This window comes from Talpa occidentalis, unplaced genomic scaffold (genome assembly GCF_014898055.3).
Source record: "Talpa occidentalis isolate TD23 unplaced genomic scaffold, MPIMG_talOcc4v2.1 talOcc4.6, whole genome shotgun sequence".
Lineage (NCBI taxonomy): Eukaryota > Metazoa > Chordata > Mammalia > Eulipotyphla > Talpidae > Talpa > Talpa occidentalis.
In genome coordinates, this window is record NW_023604972.1 from 110,942,491 (window position 1) to 110,961,158 (window position 18,668).

An 18,668-nucleotide genomic window follows, 5' to 3' on the forward strand; every position below is an offset into this window, starting at 1 on the left:
ACTGAGTGTCCCAAAGGCTTTTTCTGGGAATCAGACCGACACTTGCATCGAGGATTCAGGAAGGTGAAAAGTCTTTCATGTGCAGCATGTACGAAGTCCTGTGGGCACACAGTTTACCTCTGGGACCATAAGAGAATCCATACAAGAGAGAAGCCTATTACTTGTACCTCTGCTAGAGAAGCCACCAACTCCCACAGCCACCTGAGGCCTCACCATAACATGCTTCTGAGTGTTCCCGCCACAAAGAAACTTCCTTGGCTACAGCCCTAATGGAATGTATATAAATATGTATGTGCGTATGAATATTTCCATGGCAGCTCTGCATTTAGAACACACATTATGATTCCTGCTTAGGTTTTCCATTATTATTATATTACTCCACTAAAATGCAACTTTAAGGAGAGCATGAATTTCTGTTTTGTTCTCTATAGTGTCTTAGATGCCTAGCCAAGTGGATAACAAATTTCAAATGACCAATAAACAGTTGCTGAATAAATGAAAACAAAAGAAAGAAAATTAAAATAACGCATACTTACACCATGTATCTCCTGGACTATTTTATATGTACATAGAGATATATTTTTCCCATAAAAAGTAGCACATCCATCTGCTGTATTTTATAACTTTCCCCATTATTTAACATTTAATGTAAACATTGCTATAGTCAGTCATTATTTTTGATGAAAAACTGATTAGGTTTTACTAATTAAAAACATGAGACCTATGATATACTATGAATAAAACAGTAGCACGATGTCATCTCAGTAATGGATATGAATCATACCCATGCACACACAATTCTGGTTCTTTTGATAAGACTCTCCACTCAGGATACCTTTCTCTCTTCAAGTTCCAAGAATGAGATTATTTTTCCATTAATCACTGAATTACAACATCTATTGCCATTTAGTGGAGAAAGTAACCACCATTTCCCAAGCATTACCTTTATCAAAGAACCAGTTCATAGGAGCCTCTCACCCTTCTCCTTGAGAAGCCCAGTCCCTTACTATTGTGAACTGCTGTTCACGAAATGGTAGAACATTTTTTCCTCTCAGCTATAGTAGTTTGATGAGACAAGGCCTGAACATAATAAGCACAATGACTTTTATCATAGTTTTACATTAGTCTCTCTCCTTCCCTGAAAAACATGATAAAAGTCACCACCCACTCTTGAATTTGATAATTCGGTGTCCTTGTTTTTCCAGGGAATATGGATGTGCATGATCCACAGCTAGTGAAGCATGGCCCTAATCTCACGACTGCTTCCCAGAGACCATCACGGAAGACCTAGAAATAATGTATAAGATCAAGAATCTCAATTTCAGGTTGAAAGTCGTAAAAAATTGATCGATATTTTTAATGATTGTACCATTATCTATTTAGGATCATGTTATTGAGCTTTAAGCTTGTTTTCAGTTTTTTTTTTCTACTACAACAAGTCCTGCTATGAATATACTTGTACAATAATCTTTGCATACATCTTTATTTTCTTAAGATAAATTCACTGAAGTGGAGTTGCTAGTTTAACATTTTATTATTATAAATAGTTCAGGGTTGCCTGATTTCGTTGGCCTTTACCCAAACCACAGCCAACTGTTAATATCTTTGTATGTAGGAGGCATGTCAATTTTAGGGTATGCATGTCAATTTTAACTATTACATCATAAGCAATTGACGAAGAAAGTGTGGACTCTCATTATTTGGAATTACAACCTCCCGCCATAAATACTTTTTGAGAAAGTTTATTGCAACTGGAATTCCTCGGAAAATGAGATGTTAAGCCTAGCCGAGGGTTGAAAGATCCATGGTCATTCTCCCACACATTTCTATATCTGAGGTTGGCATGAAAGGGTGCAGTTAAATACTGAGAAATATATTAACTTCCCTGCTGCATTTTATGTAGAAATCACTCTGGCAACGAAAGCTTTTTATTTTCAGATTTTCATAAGAAATTATTTTGTTTAAAAAACTTTAAAATGTTATTATTTTTTCTAGCTAATACCAAAGCTAGATGAAAATAGGCGGGATCAGATATGATTTTATTTATTTTAGGATAAACTCATAAAATGTTATATATACTACAAGTCTTGCTACTGAAAAGTTTTTAAGTCTTAGTTGTCTGGTGGGTTTCACAAACCAGGTATCTCAAGGCAAACAAGGCCAAGGCCTTAGAATTCTTTTTTTTTTTTTCAATTTCAGAAAGGAGTCCCTGCACTCTTTGTAACACCACCCTGGGCTCAATGATGTGCAACCCTGCAGGCCACACACAGCTGAAAAGACTCTTATCTTCCATCTGCAGATGAGTTTGCATACCACTGTCAAACCCGCCTCTTTGTAGGATGAGTGATCCTGGTATTCATGTCCTTCAACAGCTGACTTCAAAGATGTACAAGAGTGCAAGTAGTTGAAGGTATAGATAATAAGTTATATGCTCAATTATTGGTATATGCAGAGATATTTTTGGAAATATACTGGCCAAGAATATACTGCCCTAATTTTTTTAAATCAGGATTACACATAAGTATTTTCAAAATACTTCATGTGAGAACACTTGGTCTTGCGCTAAGCCATTTGGATGGATGGGTTGAGTCTGAAGGCAGATGATGTAAGTGCTTCACAGGGCTCAGTTTTTGAGGTGCCCTTACTATCAAAAGGGTAACAAAAGGACTGAACTATTTGCTTGACAAATTTAACCCTCCACATTTGTATTCCCATCTAGCTGCTCAATCTGAAAGCCCAATCTGACAAGATGATTGTGCCCCATCAATATCATCTGAGTGGTGTTTTTAGTGGCCACATGGGCACTTTTGGTAGTGTCTCTTTAAAATAACAACCTGCTTTTAAGCAACTTAAAGACAAACATTTATTTACAGACCCTAGCAGTGTGAAATATTGAAATGAACTTAACCTACAGTCAGAGGCTGTGGTTTTTATTTCAGTCTTTGTCCAATGAAAAATAAGCAATTGGGGCCTCCCCGGTGGCGCAGCGGTTGAGCGCTGGGTTGCGAAGCTGCCTGCAGCCTCTGCAGTGCTGGTTCGATCCCTGGCTGCTCCCCGGTCACCAGAGGAGGGTCCCACATGGCGCGCAGACCTCTCCTGCCGCCCGCTGCTCCCCTCAGCAGTGTACTTCGGTCCTTCTGCCTGCTCTGCTCCCCATTCTGGCTCTGGTGAATTCTCTCACCCTCCCGCACTTCTGACTGTACCCAGTGCATGTATAAACAAAACAAAACAAACAAACAAATAAATAAATAAATGAAAAACATGCCTCTATAAAAAAAAAAATTAAAAAAAAAGAAAAAAGAAAAATTAGCAACCGTTTCAATGTCCAATGATTTCTTGGGTCTTGACTAAAAATAAGTAGCTTTTGCCCTGAAATTAGTAGCTAAGTTCATGACACTATGCTATTGTTTCATGAAAAGATGTTCTAATGGTAGTGAGGGTTTTTATAATAGAGGTCATGTATCTTGAAATGGGATCTCACTTGAATTGTTCCTGATCAATGAACACAACTCTTTCAGAATTTTCTTTGAAGCAATGAAGTGACTTTTGATGCTGAGTCCTTTTCTCCTGTTAAAGGAGATAATTCCCTGATCGGCCATACCCATGCATATGTTGTAAGTTTAGGGTTGGAAGAAAAAGCTTCATTGGTTATAGGGCTTTCCAGAATTGGGAGGGCAGAAATCTTAAGCTAGGATAGATCTCTGCCCCATACATCCTACATCTGATGTGTGATCCTAGTTTGTCTTTTCTTTCTTTTTTTTTTTTTAATTTTTATTATTATTTTTTTATAGAGGCATGTTTTATTTATTTATTTGTTTGTTTGTTTTGTTTATACATGCACAGTACAGTCAGAAGCGCGGGAGGGTGAGAGAATTCACCAGAGCCAGAGCAGGGAGCAGAGCAGACAGAAGGACTGAAGTACACTGCTGAGGGGAGCAGCGGGCGGCAGGAGAGGTCTGCGCGCCATGTGGGACCCTCCTCTGGTGGCCGGGGAGCAGCCAGGGATCGAACCGGCGCTGCAGAGGCCGCGGGCAGCTTCGCAACCCAGCGCTCAACTGCTGAGCCACCGGGGAGGCCCCTGTCTTTTCTTTCTTTCAATCAGACCATATGATCATCTGCAGTATGCCTGATACTATGCTCAAAATGGGGCAGCAGAAACAATCAAGGATCCCACCAGCTACTGCAAATTGTCCACTCCAGAGACTGCCATATTCATTTTCCTCTCCTATCAAAGCAATTTTTTTACTCTAGCTCCCTGCAACCAACCTGCAAGGGGGTCTTTCAGCAGCCCCTATTTTGTTCCTGAATTCCCCATTTCTTTTACATGCCCCACTTCTTGAATCTGAGCATCTGGGCTTGTTTTCAATAACCTGGCTGGTGTCCCATCTTCTTTTCATACAAACCCTCTCTTGGTTTTTCTAGTCCGGCTCTCAGGCACCAGGCTTGCAACTGTCCCTAGTGCTGACAGACTCTTAGCTTGGAGTACTGGACTTCTAAGGGTGATCCACCTTGAATACCCCATTCCTAGAGTAACCCTGCTGGGTTACTCTACCCTCCTCTGCTGCTTACTCAAAGGTCTGCCATTGCACTCCCCCTGTACCTCACACACACCAGAATTCACTGTGGCTGCAGCTGCAGGTTCCTGTTCCTTCCCTGTGCTTGACTCTTTAGAACAAAGATGTGTCAAGGTCTTGCCACCTCCTCCCCTGCCAGCCAGCCATGAGTATTGCCAGGTCTGGCAGAATCCCATGGAGTGACACAGGTTACAGTCACACATGCATTAAATGCTGTGGCATTTGCTGTTCTGTGTAGATCCACGGTACAAAAAAATAGCCAAAGCTTGAATGAGAAGAGAAATGTCAGGGTCACATGCAAATAAATTCCCTCTTAGTGATATTTTTCAAAGCAAAAACAATGAGCTATATAATTTCACTATTTCCCAATTTTACATTCTGAGACACAACTGTAAAAGTGTCCTTGGGGAATATGCTGTGCAACTTCCTTTTATACCAAATTCCCTTATACTGTTATTATTTTGCATTACTCAATCAAAATCACTTTCATGTGTCTTCAAAGGACCAGCTAGGTAGCAGCATATCTTAGTAGAAAGAGTGTTGGCCTGTATCTGTACCAGTCCAATCTTTCTGGAACATACTAGCTATTTGAACCATGTAAGGCACTAATCTCTGTGAAGTTGTTTTCCCATCTGTGAAATAGGAAGAATAGTTTTTTGCCTGCCTAAGAAAATGCTGCTGCGGGGGTTGTTGTCAGGGATATAAATACATACATACATACATATGTATGACATTATTTGACTTTATTACTAAAGACATTTATTTTAGGTTATTTGTAAAACTTTCTGAAATTTGCTTTTGTGTTATAATTTTATTATAAACCATTTTGTGAAATAAGTTAAAAGGCATTATTTCCATTATTTGACTGAGAAAACTGAGATTACAAAAAAGAAAGTATGACATTTACTCAAGATATTAATGGTCAGCAGTAGAATCAAGGTGATAACCTGGTTGTCCAGCTTCCCCATTGCTAACCAGCTCTAACACTCCAGGCCTCGCTTTGTCTCATCTCCTCCAGCTGAGGTAGAGCTGAAGTGAACTCTCAGGTACCAGACAGGAATGAATAGCTGAACACCAGAGAGTGGGTAGAGGGTGAGCTCTCCAGAAAAGTGGACAAAAGTTGAACTGAAGGGTGAAAGTAAAATTCAGGTATCAATCTAGATATCAACTACCAAAAGAAAAAAAAAATTTGAGTGGGTAAATATGACAAAAGCCAACAGATCAGGATCAAACCAGCTGCCACTGAGCAGCTGTAGCTCCAGAGGTCAGGTCAAGCCCTGGGTGGTCTGTATTAATTTTCTGGGGAGGGATCCATTTGTGCCCCTTTGGAGGCCTGTGTTCTGACTTTGAAGATGTGTCCTCACTCATTTTAAAGGTCTTTCATTTATTTGGCTTGCACCCATGCACCAACACATATTTATTGACTATTTACCATAGATCATTAAATATGTTAAGTGCTAGAGATAGAGTTGTGAATACAAACCTCTGTGTTTCCTGTTCTCCTGAAGCACAGTCTAGTGTGGGGCCTCCAACTGAGCACTCATGACATTTTGTTGTAGGTGCTGTTCTGGGCACTGTAGCATGTTTAGCAGGATATCTGACCACTACCCACTAGATACTAGTGCCCCCTCTTCAGTTGAGACAACCAAAAATGTCCCAAGGCATTGCCAAAGGGGGAGGGGGTGGAGCTGATGTTGGGGAGGAAGGGACACATGGCCTGTGATTAAGAGAAACTAGTCTAGTATTAATAATGATTAAGAATTATTAGTACTGGACCTCCCCAGTGGCGCAGCAGTTGAGCACTGGGTTGCGAAGCTGCCTGCAGCCTCTGCAGGGCCAGTTCGATCCTCGGCCACTGGGCGAGGGTCCCACATGGCGTGCAGACCTCTCCTGCCGCCCGCTGCTCCCCTCAGCAGTGTACTTCGTCAGTCTGCCTGTTCTGTCCCCTGCTCTGGTGAATTCTCTCACCCTCCCGCGCTTCTGACTGTACCCAGTGCTTGTATAAATAATTAAATAAATCTTAAAAAAAAAAAAAAAAGAATTATTAGTACTTATTGAGTGCCAGGTTCTGTTCAACATATCTAGTCAAAAAGTAGCTAACAATAGGAACTCCTTAATAGATTCCACTGAAACAGCCTGTCAGATTCACCAAAGCTCTCCATTTCTTGCATGACCCACAAGGACCAATGCCAAGAGCCCATGGAACACTTGCAGCCAAGGACTCTGGTGTGCTTGTACCCTCTGCCCCCACATTTTGAGGCATATGCTTACAAAAAGAAATTGTCTTTTTACTCCAACTTCTTTGTGCCTATTGTACTCATTATAATCGTGAATTTGATTAAAAGTACATAACTGATTAAATATGAATGAGAAAAGGTGTTCCTAGGAAAATTAACTGGAGTGCCTTGGAAAGATAAGATTAAAAAGAACTTTTCTGTTCAATTTAAAGGATGATTGTAATAAGGTAGAAAAAATTGTAAAAACCTAGAAGATATAAATTCTTGCTATACCTTCAAGAATTCTAAACTGGATTGTTGTCAATGCATTATGGATATGTATTAGTAAGAAAAAAAGATGGGAAGTAATGGTAATCAAAGAAAAGTTCTATGCTTTACATGAAGATGCGTAAAATAAATGCATATCTGTATGGTTAAGTCAAAATAAAATGTTAAATGTATATATGTCACTTTATGATTTTCTGTTTTTAGTTGATCATTTGCCTCAGATCAATTTGCTTCAGATAAGAGGAATTCTCTTACATAACCCCCATTTTAGAGATGAATAGTTGAAAATTAGAGTACCAAGTAGGAGATGCTGAACCAGGAATAAAGTCTGCGTGTGCCTGATCACAGTTCAAACTTTTAACCATGCTGTGATATGTAAACACCTAGCCCCCAGAGGTTTTACATTACATTAAAAAGAGAGATGTCTGTTTAATCAAGGACATTAAGGACAAAGTTACTAGGTAGTAGAGTGAGAGATGTTTGCAATGTGTACAACCTATATGGATTCAACATTTAGAATGCACAAGGAATTCCTGAAACCAAGAAGAAAAAGAAAGCAATCCTTGGGCCTCCCCTGGTGGCGCAGCGGTTGAGCGCTGGGCTGCGAAGCTGCCCGCAGCCTCTGCAGCGCCGGTTCGATCCCCGGCCACGGGCGAGGGTTCCACATGGCGCGCAGACCTCTCCTGCCATGCCCACTACTCCCCTCAGTAGTGTGTTTCGTCAGTCTGTCTGTTCTGTTCCCTGCTCTGGCTCTGGCGAATTCTCTCACCCTCCCACGCTTCTGACTGTACCCAGTGCTTGTATAAATAAAATAAATAAATCTTATAAAAAAAAAAAGAAAAAGAAAGCAATCCTAACATAAAAATTGGCTAAGTATGCAACCAGTAATTGACAGGAGAACAACACCTAAAGACCAACGAGCATGTTAAAGAGTTATCAATAATAATATAATCAGAGAAAAGAAATTGAAAACAATAAGGGATACCACTCTATGCTGTTCAGTGGGAAGATATTAGCTGGAGAAGGTCACAAAGAGGTAGGCGGTGCAAAGATATTGGATTCAGGGGTACTGGTGAGAATGCAGAGGGGAGCAGCCCCTCCAGGGAACAATATGGCCTCACCCTACAATCCAATAATTTCTTTCTTAGATGCATATTCCCAAGAAACTTTATATAGCTTTATTAAGGGATATATAGTAGGGGATGAGATTGCTTCTTGCAGCATAGCTACAATCCAAGTGGCTTAGCTTGGGTCTTTCAAGTAGCTTGCCAAGATGGGAGTTAAACCAATTAAATAGACAAAGATTTTATAAGGGGAAACAGCTATGACAGAAAATGGGGAGGGTTGGGGTGACTGACATACCACTATGCAAGTCTGATACACTATGCAAGAAAGAGAAAGAGGGAGGGCTGGTTGAAACGTCCTAGACTGCAGGTAAAATCTAAGGAAGGCTCATATCCACCAGAAAGTCCACAAGTCAAAATCAGCTGAGACAGCAGAAATCCTTGTCTCTAGGAATGGGCCAGTCTTAGTGTCCCTGATGCACTTAGTCACTGGCTGGGAATGGCTAGTGGAGAGTATGATTTTGGATGAACCACAGAGATGGACTTCAGAACATAGCAGTTAAAACACTCCTGTGGGGCCTCCCTGGTGGCACAAGTAGTTAAGATGCAACCTACGAAGCCATCTGCAGCCACTGCAGCATGAGTTCGATCCCCGGCCAGGGAGCTACCCACATGGCGCAGCAGACCTCTCCTGACTCACCCACTACTCCCCTCAGCAGTGTATTTCAGTAGATCCACCTGTTCTGTTCCCCACTCTGTCTCTGGTGAATCCTCTCACCCTCTGCACCTCTGGCCTGTAACCCAGTTCTTATATGCATATATAAATAAATCTTTAAAAAAAAATAAAACACTTCTGTGGCTGGAGGTCTATAAGGACTGTGTTCATGCCACTTAGTTTTGGAGGTAAAGGGAGAGAAAGGTAAACCTGTATGTCAATCACAGGAAGAATAGACAGGAAATAGGTAGTAGACACACACCAGTTAGAAGTAAGCAATTAGAAATTTGCCTAACTGTAAGGCTAGGTCTTTAAAACAATGTGTGGAGTAAAAAAGAAGAAATGAAATGAGATAGCCAATACAATTTGCCCGCTATCCACCCATGCATTCTATTGCAGCAAGCGGTGAGCAGCAAAGCCCTAGAGGCCCTACTCCAGGAAACTGCCTCTGGACACATACCCGCTTACTCCTCTCAAACTCTTCTTTTTGGCTAACTTCAAGGTTTTCCATTTCCATCTGGTGCCCTGGTCCCCTAGTTCTTTTTTCTTCTTGCAATAGTTTTATTGAAATATAATTCACATACCATACAATTTACCATTTAAAGTATGCAACTCAATGGCTTTTATAAATTCAGAGTTGTGCAAACATTTAAACAATCAATTTCAGAATGTTTTCATTGCTCCAAAAAGAAACACTGCACTCTGTAGCCAACTGCTAAAACCCCAGTTGCTCCATGTACCACCACCCTGCCCTTACTCACCTTCTTCCTAAGCAACCTACTATCTGTCTCAGGTTTGTCTATTCTGGAACATTTCCTATAAATGGAATCACACAATATGTGATCCTTTGGGAAGGCTTCTTTCTTCATGTAGCATAATGTTTTCAAGTTTCATCTACATATCGGCACCTCATTCTTTTTCATTACCAGATGATATTCCATTGTATGGTGATACCATATTTTGTTTATCCTTTCTTCTGTTGCTAAACATTTATTTGGATTGTTTCCACTTTGTAGTGGTTATGAACAATACTGCTATGGCATTTGTTTGGAAGTTGCTGTGTGCTCGTAAGTGAACATTTCTCTTGGGTGTACACCTATGAGTGAAATTGCTGGATCATGTGGTAAGTCTATGATTAGTCTTTTGAGGAAATGACTTTCTGTTTTCCAAGGCAGATGCACCATTCTGCATCCCATCAGCACTGTAGAAGTCCGAATTTTCTATATCCTTGTTAACACTCGTTTCTCAGTGTTACTGATTACTGTCCCCTAGTTCTTGCTATTGGCTCCTGGCTCCTCTGGGGTTCACTGACCTTAGGTGTTCTGCACTTCCTTGAATTTAGGACTCTTCAAGACTCCCTCTAAAAGGCATCCTCTCATGCTGGAGGAATTAGCTTTTGGCTTCCGTAACTACAGAAAAGGGGTTTCAGATGGCGGTGTTCTCAGATTCCACCCTACCACATAAAGAGGACAGTTGGATGAGATGAACAGTTACCTTAGCCCTTTACTTTCTCTTCTGCTTTACTTGCTGGAGTGAAACTCTAAGGGGTCCAGGAGTAGTGACCTGGGGATAGCAACCATTTTAGGATTCCAACTTGCCAGGACAAGATGACAGCATACCCAGAGCAATTACCAGCTTAGAGGTGGACTCTCATTTCTTTCAGTGTTTTCATTTTGTACAAAATACAAAGATAAGGCAGAGGCGTGTCAGCATCAGGCGTGGTAATTATAAATCTCTGTTTTTACTGACAGTGCATTATAATTGCTAATGTTAACTGTCTTATCAACGACTTTGCTTTTATAGCTGGCTTATTTGGAAACAACTGTTGGCATTTGTACCATTTCTATGTGTTCCAGGCTGAAAAGTCCTAGCTCAGTGTGAGACAGATTTCAAGATTATCACAGTTAAAGGAGGAATGCCATCAGCACAATGAGAAAAACTATCAGAAAAGGCATGATTTATGTTTCTATTGAAGTCTCTACTCTGAGGTGCGGATGACTTAGTAGAATTTGCTGCCCTGGAAAATTAACCAGTATCTAGATTTCTCTGGCATATTTGAATTTCACCCTAGGAAAGCAGGTTCAGTGAGTACACTTCCCTACAGAAAATGATTCTGTACACAGTAGAAGTCTTTACTTAACAACCATTTAGATTTGGGAATAGATTAAATTCATTAACTAGGCCAATGTTTTCTCCCTTACTGTGGTCATTAGCTAAATTGCTAACTTTAGTTGTGAAACAGATAACCATGTTTAATGATAACCTAGACCTACTGTTACAGCATTTTTTATTTTAATGGGTATGACTAGAGAATACATTTCAACCTATTTAGTTGAAATTAGTTGCAAATTGAAAATATATAACCAATCAGCTTAAAATACTCACCCCTAGGTAGCCTTATATATAAACCTAGGACATAGTTTCTTCATCTGATGCTGTTGGCATTTTAGATCATTTAATTTTTTGTTATTGGGGTTTGTCCTGTGTATTGCAGGCTATTTAGCAATGTCCTTGACCTCTACTTACTGGATGGCAGTTCCAACCTGCCCTACTCCAATTGTGACAACTGAAAATGTCTCCGTACTTAGCCGAATGTCCCTTTAGGGGGAGGGGACAAAGTCACCTCTGCTGAGAATGACTGCATTAGGGGACTCGAGTTTGAGATTGCTGTTCTAGGAGCCATTAGATTTACAGAACTCATCTGCTACCTGGAAGGAGGGTTCACCAGTTGCAATGTGAGACCCAGTTTTCCTTTTCTTTTTAGTCTATGAAAGCAGAACTTTAATTTCATTTCCAAAGAGGATGGGCAGCAGCAAGAGCCAGCTTATGAGGCTTGTGTGGATCAGGAAAAACTTGTAACTATGGGTGAGGGGAGGCCCCAGAGACAACGTTTAAAGGAAAAGACCTTAGTACGTCCCTGTCATTTAAGTGAGAGGCCTTATTCTGTGGTGTGACATAAAGGGGTTTAGGTATCTGAGGCAGAGGAAAAAGGACTCCAACAGGTGAGAACAGGTGAATAGCAGGGCTGCCTGACTGCACAGTGAAGTCAGAGGACTGTGTTGTTCAGTGGCTGGGCTTCCTGTATAGCTATCACCTGGACAGGTCCAATTCAACCAAAGGCCAGGGATGGAAGTGATTTGTAGGTGAATAAATACGAGATGACTGCTGCCTCTATAATATTCATTCTAAGGATGCGGTAGGACATGTCCATCATCATCATCATGATTGTATGCCTTGGGTCACATCTCTCCAGGGAAGTTGCTACAATAAAACTAGATCCTGATTTATTCAACAAATATTTACTGAATGTACACACACTAGTGTGCAAGCAGCGCGCTGGGCTAATGTATGCATGGAGGGTCTGAGCTGGACCTGTTCTGTGATCTCTTAGGTTACTACTTTTCAAGTATTATGTAACTCAGATTCTTTTCCCTAAATGCATTATTAGAACAAATTGATATGCCATAATTTTTTTCTTTTTTCTAGCTTCACAAACTATTCCAAAAGTTGGCCCTGTAGTTTAGCCCACTTTCCCCCGCTGAAAAGATCACTTACTTTCATTCATAATCATCAAGGTTTCACTTAAATGTTTTCTTTTAATAGGTCTCACATTACTCAGTCACATCTTGATTTGAAGAAGAGAGCTCAGGCTTTAAATTCAAGCAAACTTGGACCCAAAATCAACTCTGTGGTTTTTCAAGGTGGTACATTTTATTATCTGTGAGACTTAGTTTCCTTGTCTATACAATGGAGACCATGACATCCTCCTCCACAGTGGTTGAGGGGATTATATGTAATAATATTTACTCAATAAGTACGGAATAAATTCTTATAAAGTGGATTTACATTTACGTTGCACAAACTAAACGAGGAAATAACTATTTAAATGACATACATATGGTATTCCTAAAATACTTCATAATGATAATTTTAAAAGAAATTGAACTTAAAAAAAAAGCCTCAGTAAATTGCCACTTTGTTGACATATAACCTCTCAAAAAGTTTAAGGGAGCCAATTTTGCTTTAGTATTGGGAGTTAAGTCTTAAGTTGAACACCAGATGAAGAAGTTGGCTTGTATTTACACACCATGCTGTACCAAAAAAAAAAGAAAGAAAGAAAAAAAGTGTGTCTTTAAACACCAGAATTACACTGGTGCAGCAAGATGCTCATACAGTGAGAAGCCAGCCAGTAGTCTAGAAAATTCAAGACTCTCTCTCAAGCTAAACCCAGAGAATAATATTCATTGAGGAGACTAGAGAGCAAAGCCACTGTCATTCCTTAAGTTGTTCATTCTTTCCTCAAGATAATTTATACAGCCATTAAGTCTGATGCTGCCAATAGTGGCCTCATGAACATCCATCAGGAGTCCCTGTTTCCTTGCTCCATGCATTCTATCCCAAATCCAGTTCTCCACACTAGTTGCCCACAGTTTGTGCTAAAATTCTGAAATCTTCAAGTTAAGTTTTTCAAAACTGTCTCTAGTTTCTATTCTAATAGTATAATACAAAACTATGAAGCAATTGTCAGTACTTATGATTGTTTTGTTTAGCCTGTTTTAGTCAATCCTAGAGTAAATCTTCTTTTTTATAATTAGAATTAATAAAAGAAGAAATCTTCACAGCTCACATATAGTTTAGAAATATACATTGAAGTAAGGTCATATTTAATGAAATACACATTGAAGTAGGTCATATTTAATGGTATTACTTCCGTTAGCAAGACTATTGCTGTGATGTGGCAGCATGGATATAGCATTATGCATTGAAAGCCCTTACTTTGTGTGGTGAGTTTAACCCCCTTACCTCTTAACAAATGCTAATTGTGTTGTGCTAACTGTGTCATCAGCTTATCTCAGTAGCCCTGTGTTCATTCTTGATACCTGCATATCTTCCTAAAATAGCTGGTAGTGCCTTTTGATTTTGCACTGCCTGTATACTTATGAATAAGTGCGGGAACATTAGGTTTACCATAGTCTTGCAGCATTACATATATTTTTGAATATCAGTTAAGATGGTAGTTTCTGTATGACAGAACCTCAAACAGAACATTATTTTTGAGATAAAATGTTCCACCCTCACAAAAATGGCCATGTTGTAATAAAAATTATGGCATATTAAAAAAAATTCATTGCTAAATATATTTTAGTTAAAAGTTAAGCACAGTGTGAGGAATTGAGTATTTTGGTTGTTCTTGGGATTTTCTCACAGAAGAGCAGTATATTGTGGAGTGTAAGTAGTGAGAAGGAAAGCAATTTTCATTTAACGACTTTTTTCCTTCTCTCACTTGCCAATTGTCGAAGACTGTATTGCTCATGAAAGATGGTTCTAGAAAGAGTAAAGTCAAGAAGGTAGCATTGGTAGGAAATGGTAAATAATGTTTAGATTTAAGCAAGTGTTTTCAACTAGTCTTAATCATTTCTATAGCATATTTCAAGAAGAAACTCAAACGTTCAGAAACTTCCACATTCCTATTAATACTAGATAAAAATCACAAACACAAATCCTTATCTGATTTCACCTTATAATATTTCTACTTCCTTTAAAATAAAAATGCTGGGTAAACTTTTATTTTTTAATAGCTGATACCTTTCTATCACCAAATATATAAGAAAGGTTTGAAAATAAATGAAATTATTGGAATATTTCTGATTTTTATTCAACCTTTCCTAGTCTCAAAGCAAATACCAAAGTTTAATACTTACAGGGACAAATTTACCAAAAAAATACTTTACCTTTTATCACACAATGTAAACAGCATCAATTTCAGCATAGTATTACATTGAAGAATAATAAACTAAATAATGAGGAACTGCATATTGAATACCCTTGTTTCTATAGCTTATTAAAAAATAAATTAAATTAATGATCTTAACATCATTTTACATCATTTTAATCTTGAACTGCCTGTTTTTAATCTACCTGATAGTACATGGTTTGTAATTTATTTCTCAATGGTTTTTAATGTGTTTCATAATAAGATTAAACATGCTCATTAGAATTTAAAAATGAAGTCAGACTTTCATGAAAGAAAGCAAGTCTGGCCTGACAGTTGGGTTTGACAAAGAGGACAGTCTTTACCAGTTGGGTTATATGGCAGACATTTTCCACAAATGGATTAAATCCACAGCTCTAAGGTTTTGACAAAAATATATTTAAAATGGATGACAAGGTAAGCCATTTTATTTAAAAATATCATTTTGGCAAGAAAGTATTGAAATAAAGAATATTTCCATTTTCCCTACCTTTTCTGAGTTTGGGTTAAACAGGCGCCTGTAAGTGAAAAAAATAAATAATACAATTAACAATTATTTGATAAGTCTTGGCAAAGTCTTTTTGGTATTCTTTTAATCAAAATTAAAGTAATTACGCTGGAGTATAAAGGCTGGGTAAAAAATCCTTTTGCAAGTCAGGTAGTCTTTACTTCTTTGCTTTCAATAAAATTTAAGGAGACAAAATTCAGTGTAAGATCATTAAAAATAATGTTTTATAGAAGATCACAACATGATGTATCATTAAGGAGTACAAGATTGAGTGCTGTTTTAATAACAAAACCCTTCTATTTCTATCTGTTTATTGTATAAATATGGTTTCTTAGAGTTTACTTCTATACAAATAAAAAATAAGAATAGAATTGATTTGAAATTCATTCTCATTCTAGTATTAAGTAAAATTCACACACAGGTACATGAAATAATTTTTTTAAGTTCCCATTCATCTTATTAAGAGATTGATTTTCTTTTCTTTTTTTTTTTAAGGATTTATTTATTCACACATACAAGAACTGGGATACAGGTGAGATGTGCCAGAGGATGAGAGGATTCACCAGAGACAGAGTGGGGAACAGAACAGGCAGACTGAGTGAAATACACTGCTGAGGGGAGCAGTGAGCGAGACAGGAGAGGTCTGCCATGCCATGTGGGATTCTCGCCGACCAGCTGGGATGGACCCTGTGCTGCAGAGGCTGCAGACAGCTTCACAGCACTGCGCTCAGCCACCTGTGTTACCAGGGGAGGCCCATGAGATTGATTTTCAATGCATTTTGATTTTTGCTCAATAATTTTTTTTTTAAATTGCCTATGGAGTCCATGATCCATGAGTCACTCTTTTTTTTTTTTTTTAAGATTTATTTATTTATTTATACAAGCACTGGGTACAGTCAGAAGCTCAGGAGGGTGAGAGAATTCACCAGAGCCAGAGCGGGGAGCAGAGCAGGCAGAAGGACTGAAGTACACTGCTGAGGGGAGCAGCGGGCGGCAGGAGAGGTCTGCACGCCATGTGGGACCCTCCTCTGGTGGCCAGGGAGCAGCTGGGGATCGAACCAGCGCTGCAGAGGCCGTGGTCAGCTTCACAACCCAGCACTTAACCGCTGCGCCACTGGGGAGGCCCTCAATATTTTTTTTTAAAGATTTATTTGTTTATGCATACAAGAGCTGGGGTACAGGCCAGAGATGCAGGGGGTGAGAGGAATCACCAGAGACAGAGTGGGGAACAGGACAGGCAGACTGACTGAAATACACTGCTGAGGGGAGCAGCAGGCAAGACAGAGAGGTCTGCCTCGCCATGTGGGTTGCTCCTTGGCTGGCTGGGGATGGAACTTGTGCTGCAGAGGCTGCGGATTGCTTCATATTGTGGTGTTTAACCCCTTGCGCCACCACGGAGGCCCTGATTTTCCTTTCTCTTGTTCCCATTGATAGCATGTTAAGTATTGCTCAGTTACACTGTAAGCTTTTGAGGGAAAAGGATTTTCATGGTGATCCCATTGTGCCCAGCATTCAGTTTAGGACTTACTTTCTATATATTGCACATGTTATGTAAGTGACAGAACAGTAGGAGTGAAAAGCAATCTTTAATTCCTATTCCCTGGAAAAAGGGGACTTTCCATATGTACCAATTTCAGGAATTTTTTTTTTTTTTTTGTGGGACCCTCGCCGGTGGCCAGGGAACAAACCGGTGCTGGAGAGGCTGCGGGCAGCCTCTGCAGCCCAGCGCTCAACTGCTGCGCCACCAGGGGAGGCCCTTCAGGAAATTTTGTGATCAAAAACAATAAAGTACCTGTGTATATACAGTAGACTTCATATACTTTATCATAAAAAGGATGTGTTATGTAAAACTGGGTGGTAAACTTTTTCTCCAGTGATTGGGAGAGGGGGAAGTAACACTGCTTCCTTAAAATGTGAATTACTTTAGCTACACTTGCCTTTCTATGAATCTTTAATCCTCTGGACACAGATGAATAACCTATGTTCTATGACAGTGGGCATATAAGCAGTCAAAATTACAAGTGTCTGTATAAAATCTTTACAAATTAATAAAATCTGCAGAAAATCATCTGTATGTTTCTGTTATGGCAAAAATGGGACCTAAGACTATATTTATAATTTGAATTAACAAAGTTTTGCTACAAAGAAAATGTTTTTCCTAATATTTGATACGAAGCAGGCTGTTGGAGGTACTTTCATGACGACACAGATCTTCCACTGGCCTGCGGTGGCTCAGATTGTGGTCAAGTAACATAGGACACTGTTTCATGGCTCTGTCACTGGGTGTGTTCCCTGCCACATTTTAAGTTATTCATCTGCACTTAATTTCAAGTCACTTTTTACTATGAAAACTCTAAACGCCTCAGTGAGGACAGTACGTAGAAAGTGTGCCAAGCCTCTGGTTTCAAAGTTCAGCTGATTTTGAGTTATTTGACTGGACAAAAGGTCGAAAGATATCTTTCACAGCAGGGAAAGTGTAATTTTCCATGTCTTTATGATGTTTTGAAGTGATTGAAGTGATTTCTCCCTAAAATTTCCACACACAAATAACTTTTACCATGGGTAATTATAATTTTGAGATGCCTTGGCAAGTAATCCTCTCCCTCCCATCCATAATCTAGTTTCCTGACTCATTTTTCATATGTGCCCTGGGAGGGGGGATTCAAAGGCGACCCCAGGATAAAACTCAGACCTTTCATGCTTGGACTAAAATTATGGAAAGTTTTAGCTTCTTTTTTTTTTTTTTTTCAAAGTTCAACTTTTTTTTTTTTTTAATAGAGGCATGTTTTTTTATTTTTTATTTTATTTATTTGTTTGTTTGTTTTTTTGTTTATACATGCACTGGGTACAGTCAGAAGCGCGGGAGGGTGAGAGAATTCACCAGAGCCAGAGCGGGAAGCAGAGCAGGCAGAAGGACCGAAGCACACTGCTGAGGGGAGCAGCGGGTGGCAAGAGAGGTCTGCGCGCCATGCGGGACCCTCCTCAGGTGGCCGGGGAGCAGCTGGGGATCGAACCGGCACTGCAGAGGCTGCGGGCAGCTTCGCAACCCAGCGCTCAACCGCTGCGCCACCGGGGAGGCCCGAAAGTTTTAGCTTCTGAAAATTTTCTCAACTTTGTGACATTACTGCAAAAGCTTCTGCTCTATCATTTGCTATGACATGTTTAAGCAGTGATTCAGAGAGGAGTTCTGGTGTTTGAGGTCATTCTTCTCTCCAAGTCTCTGTCAGGCCCTGTTACAATTTTTTGATTGTGCTTGCATCTCACTCATCCATGGGACCTTGCAATAGTCTTTCCTTTCCTACATTTTTAAACTTTCTTTTCCATACATGTTGTCACTTCTGCCTCCTAGAAAATCCTATGCCAGGGATGCTGACTTGAATTTCTTGCAGGTGTTATCTCTGCTGGCTACCAACGAATCGTTAGTGAATATTTTTATGTACTTTGTTCAAAATTGTTCATTATGATGAGGGACCTGGTACGAGTTAGACTTACTTTCCTCAATGAAGAGCAAATAGCCATAAGGTATGGGTAGCAGCAAGTGCATCAGTTAA

The 18,668-nt window shown here is 39.6% G+C and overlaps 1 long non-coding RNA gene across 1 annotated transcript in view; it reads right to left on the reverse strand.

Moving 5' to 3' along the window:
* LOC129144746 (uncharacterized) overlaps positions 1 to 18,668 on the reverse strand; it is a 54,959-nt gene that overhangs the window by 35,552 nt on the left and 739 nt on the right. Inside the window, exon 2 of the long non-coding RNA XR_008549274.1 lies at positions 15,100 to 15,127. This is a non-coding gene — a long non-coding RNA (uncharacterized LOC129144746). The remainder of the gene's footprint in view (positions 1 to 15,099; positions 15,128 to 18,668) is intronic.